The 17,100-nt window shown below is 42.7% G+C and overlaps 2 protein-coding genes across 7 annotated transcripts in view; one reads left to right on the top strand and one right to left on the bottom strand.

Annotated features, from left to right (window-relative positions):
• Positions 1-17,014, bottom strand: part of ZFAND6 (zinc finger AN1-type containing 6) — a 40,527-nt gene extending 23,513 nt beyond the window's left edge. The window contains exons 1-2 of one of the 6 annotated variants that reach the window (XM_068958350.1): positions 16,515-16,650; positions 13,743-13,837 (exon numbers count right to left, since the gene is read on the bottom strand). The gene's annotated coding sequence lies outside the window, so the exon portion shown is untranslated. Of the gene's footprint in view, positions 1-9,582; positions 9,672-13,742; positions 13,838-16,392; positions 16,671-16,908 lie in introns of those variants that run through there. The other 5 variants (XM_068958351.1, XM_068958349.1, XM_068958348.1 and 2 more) reach the window with 5 other exon arrangements.
• The window catches only part of BCL2A1 (BCL2 related protein A1), a 31,114-nt gene continuing 30,764 nt past the window's right edge, over positions 16,751-17,100 (top strand). The window contains exon 1 of the mRNA XM_068958356.1: positions 16,751-16,873. The gene's annotated coding sequence lies outside the window, so the exon portion shown is untranslated. The remainder of the gene's footprint in view (positions 16,874-17,100) is intronic.

Below are 17,100 nucleotides of genomic sequence, written 5' to 3'. Positions count from 1 at the left end.
CTGTAACAGAAATCTTACATGAAGTTATGTTTTTGGTAGAATATATAATTACTATTAAAAGAGCATGCTTTGAGATAGTCCTGTTCAGGCTTCTCTGCTCAAAAAGCATTAAAAAAAAAAAAAAAAAAAAAAAACACCAGACACAAAACAGGCATTATATCCATTTTAAAAAAATCAAATCATCTCAGCAATTATTTGTCAGCAGTCTACTACCTCAGCTGGCACAAACCACAGTTTCCATCATGTATAACTGAATGGGTGCCAAGCTGCATCAGTTGTGGATACTGCCTGATGAATCCTCTTCCTTCCCAGCACAAACTCTAGAGAGTACTATCTCATAGCTGTACCTTGGCACTGAGGTGCCTAAAGCCAAAGGAAGCAGGAATCCTCAAGTTACTTGCTGTATTTCTGCCATAGCTCTGTAAATTTAAAATTTATTTGAAATCTGACAGGCAGAGTATAGAAATGCCTTCTTCTGAAGTGCTTTATAAAAGATAAGGATGCTATTCTGAAACAGACAATCCAAGGTTACGTTCTGCTTTCTTTGGCATCCCATTTTAAGCTAGCCGTTTCAGAAATCAGAGGATGCTTAAAATTAGAATCTGAAGATTCTAAGATTCCCTGCATTCCTTCAAGATCCCAGACTAAAGTTTAAAGCATGCAAAAAGCACTGCAAGCCCATAAACTATATTTGCTGCAGTATTTTAAAAACAGGCCTGGCTTTGCAAAGTGCTGAAAAATAATCTGTAGAAAAGATTCAAGCATTTACAAGATATATGTACACATATATGATTACTAAAAGAACAGATAGAGATTCAGTAGTCTTTTCTTCTGAGCTTCAGTGAATAAGTAATCTTCTCGCAATACAGCATAAGTTTCACCTATTTTAAACATATCAAACCTAAGAGAGAAAAGTCGCTTTAACACAAGTGCCCAAAATAGACAGTTTCTTGCTAACGAAACACCTGTTGCTGAGAACTGACAGTAAGCACAAAACACATTATAATTTGTTTTTGTAAACAGCACTATGTAGAATTTTAATTAGCTTATAATGCTGCAGTTATAGGTCTGATGCTAATGGAGGTCCTGGTGTAATATTCGGGTTCCTAGATGTTAATAAATAAAATACAAGTATCATCATCTTTCCTGGTTAGGGCATCTTGAATTTAACTCAACTTCTATAAACATTATGATTATCATGCATGACGTGTTGTTCTATTTAGAAATATGCAAGATGTCTAATTTAAGTGTTCAAAATTATACAATACCCTTACTGTGGTTTGATGGAGAGCTCAACTTAAAGCTAAAGTCTGACCAAATACAGAGGGTATTTGGGGACAAGTTTTCAGCAGAAGAGGTATAAGTATGATGCTCCCGGAGGCAAAGCTGCCCTCCCCCACTCCTCTTTTTTTTTTTTTTTTGGGGGGGGGGGGCAATGCACTTAATCTGGGGAACTCAGAGGTGCTACTTTGCTTTAACCTCAACGCCATTCTGATTTTTTTTTAATATCCCAGTTCCTGGAGAAATTATGTTAAACGTCCAGATGTCCAAACAAGTTACTGGATGACTAAATAGAAAAGCTGGTCACCTTGCACACAGCATAGGAAAACGTTACACAGTTGATCAGCAACTGCTCTGCTGGGCAAATGAAATTTATCTATCACTTATTAAACCATCAAGCTGCACTGAAGACATGGATATACCAATTAACTGGTCACCAGCCATGAAGTCTTGCATCTTTCCTTAGTCCTTTTAACTGTCTCTTATGCTGCCTTAAACACTGCAACATGCGAACTGAGGAGTGTATATGCAATCAATGTGACGGTTTCATGATACAAGTAATTTGAGAATAAAGTCAGCTTTAGATAGATAATTCTGTCACAGTGGCGTGGTGCCAGGAACTGATCTACCTTGAAGACTTTGTTCTTCAAAAGCCTGGACTGGTTCCTGTATCTGGTTCATAGTGCAGCTCCAAAGTTTCATGCCAGTAAAAACAAGGTGGCAGTGCTCTGCAGCAAAAACGTGGGACTATCAAATTAGTATCAGAATTGAACTTTAAAACACAGCCTCAATCAACAGCATTAAGCAATGGAAAAATGCAAGCTGCGAGCATCAGCAGGAGGCTGGAGCTGAAAGTGAAATATGAGTTAGCCCTGTATCAGCCTTAACTATCCGAGATTGTGTCAGATTAACAGATAAGGGGCTAAGGAACTGTCGTGAATTTGCAGCGTGTAAGGCACCCTCCTCTTTGAAGGTGTCCCAAAACACATCATGTGCTCAGATGGAGAAGTCATTACACCGTTCAGGCAAAGCTTAGGAACTAGTGGAGGAAAAGAAACTTTATTGAGGACAACAGGCATTTTCCTCGCTGCTAGCATGGAACAGACGTGATTGCATTTTTAATGTTTCTTTCTAAATCCATACAGAACAGACTGCACAGATTTCAGTTTCTCAACCTAAGCAGGACAAAAGCCAGAGTTAACTGCCAGCATTAGAATAAAAGTCTGCATTGTAAAGACTGTACTTTAATCGCCATGGCATCCTTTCTACCTTACTTACACCCACTTCAGGTACAAGTCTGTAAACTGCCTTTCCAGTAACCAAATTTGCTATTCGTTCTGTTTTCAAACAGGACTCAACTATGTGAGCACACGTTCCTAGTACAAGGTCTCCCTCACTTAATGTCCACAACACTTAGATCAGCAAGTTAAGAGTACAATAGCCTAAAAATAGCATGGCTGGATGCCACTGTCTCCCCGTTTATTATGATGGTACCTTTGTACAGGGTTCTTACCACAACTCTGTGCAGAAAAATACAGCCGTAAACGGCTTTAAGGGAGGGATCGCATCCAAAAGGACTGAGCTGCTAAGTAGTGCTATGCGATCCTCTTTCTTCTCAAGCCACATACTTCTAAAAATGCAAATTTCTGAGTATTTTGAACAAAAATTGTTAAAGTATATCTGACTTTTCCTTCTCTTTTCATTCTCTTGTCACAGCGATTGTATTCGGCCGTAGAACGGATCAATAAAATACAGGGCAACAGCACTTTCTAGAGACAGTAAAGTCCTTGATATAATGGAGAAGTAGGAAAACGCAGAAAAGCAGCCAAATATCACTTCAATTATTTTACTTGGCATATTAAAGCTTGTTCCCTCTTTATCCATTCTAATGTGCGATACCAAAATCTGCTCACAAGATATCCAACCCCATTTTGGGCAGCTGATGGCAGGATGTGGATTTCTGTCATGACACTCATTCCTTTCCACGCACAACCACTGGCCAACACAACTTCTGCCATGAAAGAATGGAAAAACAGGACACAACATATTCCCATTTTTAATAGTATAAGGTCAGAAATGGGAGGGAAATCAGTAAGATTAGTGCCCCTCAACCTAGCCTGCAGATGCATTTCACAAGCACCATCAAGCTGCTGCATCCTGTTAGGATTCCACAACTACAATGTCCTTGCCACGGCGACAAAAAAAATAAAAGCCCAATGTGCTAATACATTGCCTCCTACAAATCTCTTCTGTCTCAAACTCCATTAGAGAAGACTTAAACCAAAAATAAACAGAACAACACTGTTGAAGAATACTCATATCCCTTACATAAGGGTCACTAATTGTAACCCATAATCCTAGGTTTCAAGGGAAAACTTTCCCTCTATTTTGACAAATAACATTGATACTGCTTAAGATAAAACAACGCTGCAACATACATTTTACAATGGATGTGCCATCCTGATTAAGTTCACCAGACAGAGCTATCAGGCCACACAAAAACTTCAATAAATTCTTCATCTCAGGCCTTGACAGTTTGAGAAATTAAGGTGTCAGAGCTGTGGCAAGGACAGAAATATTCCTCAACAGAACAGAACAGACTGATATTTCAAGCATTTTGAGTGTGCAATGGGGGATCTGAGGTAGAATACAGAAGGACAAGTAGATACAACTAATCAGGGATTTATTTATGTACAGAATGACTGGGTATAAACTTAGACCATGGGTCACATTATGACTTTGCAGAATAACAAGCCAATTGTTTCAGAGAGACAGACTGTAGATAACAGCCATGCCAGTTTAAAAAGATTCAAAAGTTTCATAGACACCAAGTTAGTGAAAAGCAAATGCAGGAAGATAACAATGAGTCGAATGACCAAAGGGTGAAATTAGGCATCTTTTGTTAAAAAATACACACATTTAAAAGCCAGTCAGTTATTTCACTGTCATACATAGGAGTTTTAAATTGAAATCAAAGCACTAAGCCAAGCTTGACTCGACTTATTAGGAAGACAACATATCCATGCATGACTACTAGGCCAGTCCACAATTTTTTTTTTTTTAATTTTATCATTTAGGAGATCAAGTATTCATTGTTTTCAATAACAGTCTTAGTCCCAGCATGATTTGTTACATTCGACTGAAAGTTACGTAACTAGCTAATAACCCACTTACCTTGAATATTGTTTTCAAGGTTAGAGTGCCTTCTTCCTCCTCTCCCAGCGTACTTTAAACAAAACCCATGAAAATACACTAAATATTCAAAACAGTTCTATTGAGCAATCCTAAAGTCTCTTCCCTGAAACCTTCTGGGTAAGTCCTTTCATACTGCCGCAATTATTTTAGCGTTTTATGATACCAAATCTACTACTAACCTGCAAGAACAGCTACTTTTCTACTTACATTTGAACAGGACAACAACATTTGGTTGATAGCCAATTCCAATAAATATCCACAAAAATCACTTTATCAAGGACTTAACACCAATATCCAACAGTATATCATACGAGTACGATATCTGAATGGCATCATGCCAACATAAAAAGCTTAATACTGACCGAGCCTACTAAGAACAACATAAAACCCTCATGCATCACCAGCAACAGCTACCTTGTAAGCTTCTTAGCTCATTTAAAATTAGGTAGGCAGGCAGAACAATTTCAAAATTTTTCCCGTTTTAAATACTCTTAAAATATTTAAGACACTTATTGCCCTACCTTGACAAGGTACAGACTCCCAACACAAGGTCATTTTGCCCCACAGAAAATATTTACTACATAATAAATTTACAAAAGCATTAAAGATCCTGATTCCATAAGAGCATTTTAGAAAAGCATCTTCAATTTCTTTAGGAGGCAGTATAGACAGTTTCATCCTTCTTTGCCAATCTCATCTCTTCCCCCCTCCCCAAGAAACAGCTTGACCAACAAGTGGTCTCCCCAAGAAACAGCTTGACCAACAAGTGGTTACATGTTTTCTTCTGACAACCGAATTGAAAGCCTTTTGTGCAACAAGGCTTGAATTGGATTTAAATATAGAAATTCTACATTTTTCTCTGTAGAATGAGTGGTTCTCCCTTTTGCCTCTCACCTCCAAGAGGAATTTAAAACATTCAGAGGAAAAAAACTGGCTTCCCCATGTAACATTTGGCTTTCATCAGCCCAGTTCTGTGCATATTCAACAGCACAGACAAAACTGTCTAGCCTTCTGCCCTGTCCAAGCTAATGGTGAAAAGTTAAGTCAGCGTTAAACAAAAACAGAAACCATCCAATACAGAACATTTAAGCAAGCTGAAAGCATCTCACTTCTGTCCTGAAGAGCACTATTAGCTCCTGCTCTAATTTAGTTATGAAGTTTATATTTTATTTCCTAATCCATCACATGGATAAAAATGCATTAGCACTGTGAATCACAAGACACCAGTGCAGTGCTGTCTTAAACCCTGGGCTAGTTAAACCGTTCAGGTGGTTGTCAGGGCCTGCCAAGTCAGCCACACTGTTTACAGTTTAGTTCTACAGATACAGGATTATTACACTTCAGACTCTGACAAATACCGTATCCTGAAGGCTAGAGCACCGTGATACAAATATAACCTGACAGAGCAGAATGCTTGGGACAGGGTGGTCTCGAGCGTGGAGAACAGTGTGGAGACAGAATTTCAGCTTCTGCAAGCTTGCTGCTGAACCATTAAGTTAAAGGAAGAGCAGTACATTCTATAGAACTGCTGCTTAAAAAGGAGCTATTTTTAGGAAATACTCAAATGCAAGACTTCATTTGTTTAACTAATACTCAAAAGATTGTCCTAAGTTGATCTAAATGGAGCAGAAAACAGATGAAGTCAGGATTTAACTCAGTTTATCTCATAATGCATATTTTAGTAGCCTAAAAAGTTACTTTTCAGATAAACAAAACCTGAGTTTCTGTCAACAGCTGGAGAATGAACAAAGAAACAAAACCTGATTGAGGAGAAACGGTTTTTACACTGTCAAATCTTTGTTTTTGCTAATCTGTATTTAGTTCAAAAGCCCTATAAACACACTTGGAAGGAGGGATCTGTTAAAAATATATCACCCCACCCCTTCAATTAAGGGCTGAGAAGCTTATGACACAGCTGAGACATCCAACAAGAACAGGGAAGAAGGACTTAGTGTTCCTGATATTTCTAAAGGTAAAAAAAATAAAGAGGTTTAAAAAACCCAAACCTTTCATACCTCTGTTAAACAGATTTTAAAGCAAGTACAGACCCAAGTTATGTTTATTCCTTTGTAGGTCATATTTAATTAACTGCTTGTTTTCACAAAACCTTAATACTGTGTAAACACCACTGGCCAGATCATCTGCTCCACCCAGACTGAGCTCCACACCACAGGAGGCCAACTATCTCCGTAAGGAGTCCCTGTATCTGAGTAAGAGGCTGTGCCTCCACTACCAATCTTCTAAGAGCACAGCTGTGAAGATCAACAGCTACTGAGCTTACCACTTTACGAGGTCTTTGCTAGAAGCTGCAATCAAGCTAGTTAACAGGGGCAAGCCCATGTCTAAAGCTATAAACAGATGTCCCCTTTCGGATACAGCTGAAACTCTAAGATTATTCCCCTCCCCCCATTCCCTTCTGCCTTGGGCACGCACAACTAGCATAAAGGATCACTAAACCACTGGGGAGAAGGCCAAGGCGGGGGGGGGGGGGGGGGGGGGAAGAGGAGAGAGAGAGAGGCAGCCAGGTTGACTCAAGCCACTAATTTAAAATAAGTTAAGCTAGCCTAGTTGACTTTGCCTCCAGTGCTCACACATCCTCACTGCTGGAAGAGCTGTGGGAGGCACAAGGACAGAACAGAGGGCACTTGACAAGCAAGCAGGGAACCAAAGGCACCGTCACTGACGGCCGTCCTCCCTAAGGCCGACGGCCGTGGGCTTGCTTTACAAAGACCATCCCAAGGGAGGTACATAGCCTTCCCTACATAATATCAAAGAGAACTAGAGAGCAGTTACCATCGTGGCAAAGGGAGGGCCACCCACTTCCCAGCACTGTGAAACAGTATGAGCAGACAGGTTGTGGGGAGAAAACAGTTGGTGGGAAGAGAACAGTTGTGGAAGGCACAGCACAGATCCCCTCTTCCTCGCTAACAGAGGAGATAAAATTTGGTCCTGCATTTTGCATGCACATTTATAATCACTTTAAGAATCTCTTATTCACATCAGAGATGTATATTCCATCCTGGCACAAGAAGCAGACACACAAATCCCACAGCACACAACACATTCACAATGTTTAAGATTTGCAGATGGAGCATGTGCAAAAGAAGGTTTTATGAACTATAAGTGCTGGAACAACCCATTGGCACGTGGGGACAATACAGGTCCTGCCAGCGACAGCTCTGAGTCCAGGCAAGAAACATTTGCTGTATCCTGAATACAGAAGTTGTACAGCTGTGCCAGCAAAGCAGTATGTTTATCCTTTAGGGCAGATTTGCTTTCTACAAACAGCCTGCATTAGAACTGTATACATGCGGTAAGAGAGCTGAGCAGTTCACTTCTACGTTGAATAAATTGTGAAAATTGGCCCCAGATAATGCATTTTTCCTAAGTTTAGGTGGTAGGGTGGGGATGTAAAGGAATGACTACTTAAATCCTCAAGTGATTTGACTCAAGTTATGAATCAAAAACTGATATTTAAAACTTACATATCCCTTTCTCAAGTATCTCCCTTTATGCAAGGGATCTGGCCCACCTCGTGCATAAAAGATCTTGTATAGTTAGTTTTTTTTAAGCAGCATTTCCAGAGTTTAAATATAACGTACAACATTAAGAAATGTTGTAAACAGATGAAAATACAGAGTAGAAGTGAATTAATACAGACCCGTAAACTACCAGAGCACAGCAAGATGCCATTGTGTTAAAATGCTTTGACTTACATAAGTAATTCATACCCAGTATTTTGGGAGCAAACACAACAGCTCAATGTAAAACTGAAATCATGAGGTATACTTTAATAATCACATTTCTGTTTACATTCAGCACAGGTCTAAGCAAATGCTTTCCACTGTCACTTGTGAGATTCTTGTTCAACTTCCACATCTATTCTATCATCTTGACTAATCATACAAATCCCATCAAACTCATTACTCAGATTCAACAAGTATTAGGGCCACAAGTATTTATTTCCAATTCCCCAGAGCAGGTGTGTACAAGCACAAGTGTTTTCATAAAAACAGAAAACGTTTTGGGAAGCAAGAAAATATATTCACTATTCTGTACGTGGCCTCGTTTAACATCCCTGTCAGAGATGCAGAAGAGATGACAATTAAAGTCTTCATCCTCACTAGAAGTCCCCTGCTTCCTGAGTCCACTTCCTGCTCTCCTCCCTCTCACCCCCATCCCATCCCACCCACGGTAAACTATGCATTTCCTATTTCTGAAGACCATTTTTTTTAAACTAAAAAAAAAAAAAAAAAAAAAAGGATCTCTAAAAATAGTGTTATGAAGGCCACAAAGGATAAATCTGGTACAGAAACTGAAAATAACCCTCACACAAAGACGACATCTACCATCATCATGCAACACAGTATTCAAGAGGGATTCTGACCAATTCCAAAGGAAACCTCTCCTCCTCCCCTTTGGCTGCAAGGGTAGTAGCTGCAACATAGGGCAATAACACTTAATTTTCCTGTCCGTGTTTGTAATAAACTCTGACAGTCCCAGATATTCTGGAAAACTGGATTAAAGAGGAAGAGAAAAATTGCAATGCCTTAGTTTCATTCTAAAGGCTAAAGATCTAAATGAGACACCTCATCAAGAACAAACATACAAAAAATAGCATAGCAGTCTTCAGTGATATAACAAGAGACAATTTAAGATAAATGACTTAGAGCAAATGCTATCATTGAATAATCCAATAGCAGCTGTCATAATTAGTTAGCTCAAATCTCATCAGAATCAGAGAAGTTAGAGTTAAAATCAAGCTCTCTTCCTGTAAGACTGTGCAACTCTGAAACAGCAGCATTACCTTCGATATTTTAGAATTAACATTTCTACCTAAGGTAAGGTGGCACAACTTGACCTTTCCAGATCAAAAAAAGCGGTGCAAGCTAACAAATGACAAAAGAAACTCAGTCAAGTTTGAATCTCTCAACACCTTATTTCCTGTCTAAAGAGCCCTTTTGTTCTGCTTCCCTGCATAAATGTTAATATTCTGCCATCATCAGAAAACAAAACAACGGAGAAAAAGCCACACCCGCATGAACTTAAGTGCCTCAGAGGGCAAAATAAAGAAATACGACAAGATTAGAACCAGAAAATTCCTACCAACAAAATCTGCACAATTTTCTGTTTGCTTCACCCCAGATTAACTTCACTTGAAGCTGTACTTCGGAGCAACCTACCCTGAACGCCAAGCCCCGCCTTCCCCGCTGCCACTGGCCGAGGCGGGGAAGCTCCACCCCCTCAGCCAGGCTCAGCTCTCTGATTGGCAGCGCCTCGTATCCATTATTTAAAGAACTTTTCCTTGCTAGCAGGTTAGGTTAAGCCGGTTCGAACACCCGGGGCGAGCTGGTCTCTTAAAGGGACAGGACGCGACCGGCAGCGGTGACAAGCCCCGCGCGGGCGGGCGCGGGAGGGCGCGCGCGGCCCCTCGCCGCCCCTCGCCCCGCGCGCGCGGCCCCACGCGGGGCGCGGGCGGCAGCGCGGACGCGGCGGCCGCCGGGGAGGGGGGTGGGAGGGGGCACGTGCCCGCCAACGCCGCGCAGCTCCCGCAGCGCCCTTGTAAAGCCCCATCCGTTCGTGATGGTGCAAATTACAGCGCGTCGGGATCAAAGCGCGCTGCAAGGGCGCCTGCCACACGGCGTTACGTAACTGCCGCCTGCTCCGGCTGCGGGATAAAATTAGATGTGGGTTTTGAGCCCAATCTACTGTTTAAGAGGGCTTTGAGTTACCCTGGGAAGCTGGACACACTATTCAAATTAGTAACTCGGAATAAAAATACGTGCAGTTGCCAGTTTCCAACTCTCTTCTGCCAATTTAAAGGATGAGTCAGCAAAAAAGTGAGCTGGGCAGGAAGTGGCTGTCTTCATCTGACAAGGTGCTGTGTTTGCGCTAGGGACTTGTCCTGCTTCTTCAGGCTTCACTTGACCAAAAAAATTGCAACATGTTGTTAAAAGTTCTGAATCAACAGCGTTTCACACAGTAAAACTTCCTCCTAACACTGTGCAAAAACTTGTCATTTACATTAAAAGCCTTTGTGTGTTTTTTTTTTTTTTTATTGTAAATATTAAAGCAGTTCCCTATCCAGCTATCAAATGAAAGCCTGGAACATACAAGAAGAGTAAAAACAAGACGAGGTGTAACAAGTATTTCACAAGTGTAGATATGACAACCCCTTTGCAAAAAACCTTGCCCTGTTCCAAACAGAAAACGCTACAAAGACCTAAAATACAGTAAGACTGTTCTGTCTTGCACCCACAGAGGAACATAATAGCTACACAGAACTGATTAACAAAGCTATCTTACATAAAACATTTTCATGTGTATAGTTTAAAATAACTACAAATAATAAACTAGATAAAGCTATAGCACTTGTCAGCATAAGCATATCTGGTTTTGTTTTTAAACTATGCAAGGGAATAGAAGAGGAAAAACCACTCCTTGTTTCTGGTTCTTACCACTTCTCCTCTAGATAGTGTTACAGCAGCCTGCCTTCTACTGCTTTTATACTGCAAAATGGATGTCTGTTTTAACTTTTCTATTGCAGATTAATCAATGCCAAGACAGTTTAGCTTACTGTTTTACTGCAAATACCACCCAACATCAGGAGTATATTTATAGCTAGGTACTCCCTTGAGCTGTGATACACACACCAAAAAGAACATAAAAAAACCCTTCAGAAAGTGTATTTAATTCCTCTTTTTAAACAGTCACATAACACTTGTTTTGTGCTACCTTCTATTTTAAAGCAATCTATCACACCATAAATCCAAACAGAACTGAAAAGCAGCAATTCGTACAGTCATAAGTTAATAAGCATGGAGCGCACTACAAGAATGGAGTTAACAAGGTTTACGTAACTTTCCCCACAGACTAAAACGTGAGCTGAAAGAATCAAATGTGAACCCTTGCACCTGAGTTTAGTGCCTAGCAAGAGCCAGTACTTCAAAGGTACTACAAGAAGTTAATCAGGTCCCCTGAGGACAACCGTGGAGCCATGCTCGTATGACACTTTCTGACCAAATAAATGCTATCTAAGCAAAACCAAGAACAGTTCAAGCAAATAAAACACACCAGTAAAGCGTCCTCTAAGTATCCCAGTGACCAATCTGGAAAGCTTCAATTTAGAACACATTAACTTTAGGCCTATAAAAACAACAGCAGAGGTCACAAATCTTATCAATGGGACTGCCTAGTGCTAGCTAGAAGAGGACATGACAACCCTGAAATCAGTTTTGTTGTTTGGGTAGGTACAAAAGGAAAAAACACTACCCTAAAACTCTCCAGCTCTATACGCTACCACAGTAGTCTAGCTACATGTCAACTGCAACGGCAATGAAAGAAAGCTTTATTGAAGAACATCCCACCCTTAACTCAGGCTGCTGTTGCACAGGTGACTCGCAGCTCCTTATCGGTACAAGGGAGAAGTTTCATTCCTCTGTCTCCCTACCTTACCCACTCCCTTGCCCCAGCTATGGTGCTCGTCAGAGCCTTCCATGTGCCTCTGACTCACTGATCTGGCAGAAGTTTGGCCAGCTTCTAATAAGCAGCAGGATGGCTTACCCATAGCATGAAGAGAATGGCAAAGCAGATCCTCCTGTTTCCAGCAGCGTGACCACCTAGATTTGCTCACTTCATCTCATTAAAAACCCATCTTACTAAAAGTGCCACAGAAATAATTTGCTGTCCTCACAGAGGTAAACAGATCCCCAAAATCTGTGAAGTGGAGATCAAAACCAGATTCACAGCTGACCCTACTTCCCTGGACCAGAAATCATTGGTGAGCATACCTGTAATTAGATGTTAAAAATCCAGACGAATGAACGTTACTTACGTCACCATCTCATACCGAAGGAGACCTAATTTATAAGCTTAGTTTCTGTACCCAGGTCACATTTTTTCCTGAAAGCACATACATTTTGTGGAAAACAGAGTCACCAATTTAAGGTCCGGGCTCAAATCATGCCTTTGCTACTCTTAATACCCGCAGTAACAACTACAATAGCAGATTATAGCTGTAAGAACGTTAAACAGGGAAGCTCTGACAGCAGTGTTAAAAAGATTCAGTTTGCTGCCACAGAACTTTGCACTGAGGACAACAACAAGAGAAAGCACCTGACTCCCATTTGACTATTGTAAGCACAGAACAGCTAAAAGCCCATTTGTCCCGTAATCGTATGTACACAAAAGACAGTAAGTTTGGAGGACTTGACAGCTCAAGAGATCAAGAACAGAGCCTTTCATCTTTAAGTCACCAGTACAGAGACCAGAATAGTAGCAATCAAAAGCTACTTGTGATGGTTGTTCAGGGATTAGATGAAGAGATGGCTACTGACTGTCCAGTTCTCAACAGATCAGTGAGAATCACAAGAGCTTTCTTCACAATCTGCACCTGTTTTTCACAGTCTTAAGTACATTACATCTTCCAGGTGTTATACAGGTTAATAAGTGGCAAAGCGAGAGAACCGCTGCTTACACATGCCGAACTTGTAGAAAAAGGACTTCACCCTCTGTTTGTCAATTATGTCCGCACCTCAGCGCGCGCTGAATTTGTTTAAACGACTATAGTGTTAGCTTTTTTATTGTTAGAGACAGCTTTAAAATTAATATTTAGCTTCTCATTCCTTTCATGCCCTGAGATGTTGCAAAACCTGTTTACAAGCATTTTTTTTCCCAAACTTTGTGTATAGGAGTTATATTTTAAAAGTACAATTTAAAAATTGTAATAGTATATTGAAGTACAAATTTCAGAAATTTGTCATTTGAGAAATTATTTTGAGAAGTCAGTAGCCTTTTAAAATCAAACCTAGACAACATGAATCTTCACGGGGACCATGTCTACAGGAGGAAAGGGGAAAAGTCTCAATGTGACGAAATAAACATTTATTTTCATATTTTTACACATTCTCCAATTTATCAATGGGCAGTCAGTACAAAGTCAGTTAGTAACCACCCCTTTCCAACCTGATTTTATTAACAGAAGTCTGGAGATGAAAAAAGTTCAGAGTGCATGCTGACTGAAGATCCTTGAGTGCAAGTTCATTGCCCTGATAGGAACGCCACTACCAAGAACTATCTCCTAGGCATCTCCTGTAATGTATAGTTCCATAGTTCTTGGTAGCATATTTCTTCCCAAGAATGAAGTTGCTGATGGCAAGCCAAGGGCCTAGGAACTTCAGTATCCTTAACTGAGGAGGCCCTTGCATATAGGGAACAAGACTTTGGACTCAGCTTGCTATTCCAGGCATCTAGATAGAGCCACATACCAGACTGATGAGATTTCAGTAAGCCTGAAGAACTTTCTGAGAATTCTCTTGATGCTTTCAATCCAAGATGTACTACTGCACTGCAATAATCAAATCTGGAAATAATAAAAAGGTGCATGTGACAAATATCAGGTCTTCATCAGAGAGAACTGCTTAGTTTCCTGGATAGCAATACAGAGGCACCAGACACAGAAACACACTCCCCTAAGTTCAAGTAGCTATCTCAAACAACCCAAAAGTTAGCTGCCATGAGAACTAATTACACTTCATCCACACGTCAAATTCCAACTGCTTCCTTCCGCCTAGAGAATAAACTATTAAGAGAATAGCTTCAATTTTTCTTTGTTCCACAGTATCTCCTGGCTTATAAAGCTGCACATCCATAACAGGTCTTAATCACTCACAGCAGTTGCCATGTTAGTATTTTTTCAGACCAAGACAGGGAATTGAATCTTATACAGCTACACAGCTGAGGACTCTGATGATAGATGCCACAAATCACCCTCTTTGGTCAGAGTCCTTCAGAAAGGATTCAGGCATTGCAAAAACTTCCCCTTGACATCAGGTATCTCTTGAGTTTAAAACAAACAAACAAACAAACAAAACTGTATGCTACAATTTCCATTGAATTCAGCATGTTCCAGGTACTTCTATATATGATCTGTATTATTCTTTGTAGTTTAGATCAAGCATTTGGAATACAAGTCAAAGCACATTCAGTACTTAACTCAAAAGATATTCAAATATAGGTGCGTAACTATTAGCTGCCAAGAAAAGAGCCAGGAGTTGGTATACAATTCTCTCAGAAATTAGACTGATTAATACAGCTGTTACAAAAGGACACACTTTCACAAAAACAGGGATTATCTTTATCTGTAACCACAGCAACTTTTCAGTAGTTTGCGTTAACGTTACTCCTTCTGATAACTTGCCACTATCTCTTTCAAGCTATTTGTATAGGGTTTTGTATGTGCCCTCCGAGATCACACAGTAACAAGAAGCTGAAATGCAAATTTACATTCTTAGACCATGTTTTCAAAAATTTGTTACTTAACATACAGAAGTTTTCCATCTTTGCCAGTAACACGTGATTATTAGAAGGGAAAACTATTTTAATCTGACTTACAGTCTTGCAAGACAAAAGTTATTTTAAGAAGTAACTAAGAAATACTTACAGGATATATAGGAGAGGAAATCCTTCACTGCCAAAGGAACTATTTGGACAGTAATAAAATCAAGGAGGTATGCCACTGATAAGTCATCAGCTTTTATATGCAGGAACAAGGAACAAAAATCCCCCAAACCACAGCTATTTCGGCCTAAACAAATACTTTACAGATGAGACAAGAGCCAGTCCCATCATTCTAGGTTATGCGATATATTTTCTATAAAGAACAGGCCCAGGTACCTCAACATCAGATAAACAGACCAGACAGAACTCAGGGAGTTAGTAACCACCTACAAGCTACAAAAGGTAAAGGAGGTCCAGGGAAGAGAATAAGGGAAGAATAGGCATATTCGCTTCCTGAAGCTTTGAATTACTATCATCCACAGTTCAGATAAGCAATAGCGCTCTGTGAACGGAATTATTTAAGATGATATCAGGCAAATAAAGTTATTTGCTTTGAAGCAGGAGGAGGAAGAGAGTGGTTCCTCCCCCCCCCCCACCCCCACCAAGTCCATAGGTCAGCTAACAAAGCTGCACCCTTCTCCCTTCAGTGTACACAGACAGCTTGGCACAGTCCAGAGCACAGATCCTTAGAAGAATGAAAGAAACTCAGCACGCTCTCTACTCCCTGCAACTCTTATGCAATGACATCTATTACAGGACAAGTCTGGACAAACATCCAGAGAATGGACTTCAAAACACCACAGTGCACTTAAAAGCCAGTCCGCAGAAGAGGAGAAGTAACTGCTACCAGTTTTGTCGAGCGCTTACACACCACACCAGCAGGTTTGGTGGGAGCTTCCGTATTTTGTTGTCATTAGTGGTAAGATAATCAGTGCTTTTTATTTTTAAGACCATCCGCTAGGGCCTAACATCCTGTGGAAACCAGAGTGGATGTTCACACCCCTCACCCACCATTGCAGGCTTTTAGGAGGTTCTCGGAAGAGTTAAGTTTAGCAGGGCGTCCAGGTGAACGTAACAACAAAAGGAACTTCTTCTACAGTAAAACACAACGGGATGACAGACGGTGCCAACAGCTGGTTTAAGGGGAAGGGTGCCACAGCACAAACTGAATTTTACTTCCTGACTACCCTCGCGCCCCCAGTCAACGCAAAACGCAGCGCTGAGCTTATCCGAGGAATAAACATCCGCACCCGGGCGGCGACCGGCCGCCCTGGCCGGGGGGAAGCGCCGCGGCGGGGAAGAGTTTACTCGTCCCGTCCACCCAAGGACACGAGCACAAACACCTCTGCCCCGGGACGGCTCCGGCGCACACGGCCAGGAGCTGCCCGCTGCCTCGGGCGGGGGGGGGGGGAGAAGAAACGACCAAAAAAGGGAGAAAACAGTCCCCGGCCGGGGCGGGCGCCGCCGCGCCGGCCGCCACCTCAGCGCCGCAGCCCCCCGGCCCGGGCGGGGAGCGCCCCCACCGCGCCGCCGCCCAGCCTCGCGCGGCCGCCGCCGCCGCCGCCGCCGCCGCCCCACCTGCCCCCGCGGGGAGAGGGGCAGCGCTGCTGCCGCCGCCGCCGCCGCCGCCGCCCCCCGCCTGGCAGCGGCGGCCGCGGCTCCAGCTCCGGCCCCGGCCCGCACGGCCGCTCGCGCCTCACCTGCCTCAGGGCCCGCCGCGTCCCGCCGCCGCCGCCGCCCGCCCGGCCGCGCCTGGCCGCGCTCGCTCGCTCCTCACCAAACTTTTTTTTTTTTTTTTGTTTCTCTTTCCCCCTTTCTCCGTGTGTCGTTGCCCTCCGAGTGACGCGGGCGGGCGCTGATTGGCGGAAGCCGAGGAAGGGAGGCCGGGAGGAGGGGCAGGTGGTGCCGGATCCCGCGACTAATTCTTAGAAGGAGACGGCGGCGACGTGAAGCGCAGAATCGCATTTAAAGGGACAGCGGCTCGTCCCGTCAACGTGCCCCCTCCCATGACCTTCTCCAGACACGGGGCGCGAGCAGGGCAGCGAGCCGGCCAGTCAGGGTAATTACAGCGTGCGCAACCCGCAGGAGCCTTACCCAGGGGGCGGGAGGCGGCGGCGGGGGCGCTCCCTGCCCGCGGGCGGGCGGGCTCTGGCGGCTTCCCCGGCCTCGCCCTGCCCCTCCGCGGCTCGGGCAGCCACGGTGGGCGCGGGGCGAGCGCGCCCTGAGGCGGGGCGGGGCGGCGCTGCCCCTCCCCCGGCGGCCGTTGGGGCGGCCTCGAGGGAGCCC

Source organism: Struthio camelus, chromosome 12 (genome assembly GCF_040807025.1).
Source record: "Struthio camelus isolate bStrCam1 chromosome 12, bStrCam1.hap1, whole genome shotgun sequence".
Classification (NCBI taxonomy): domain Eukaryota; kingdom Metazoa; phylum Chordata; class Aves; order Struthioniformes; family Struthionidae; genus Struthio; species Struthio camelus.
Note: the sequence above shows the minus strand (reverse complement) of the source record. Positions and strands in the feature narration are given on the sequence as shown.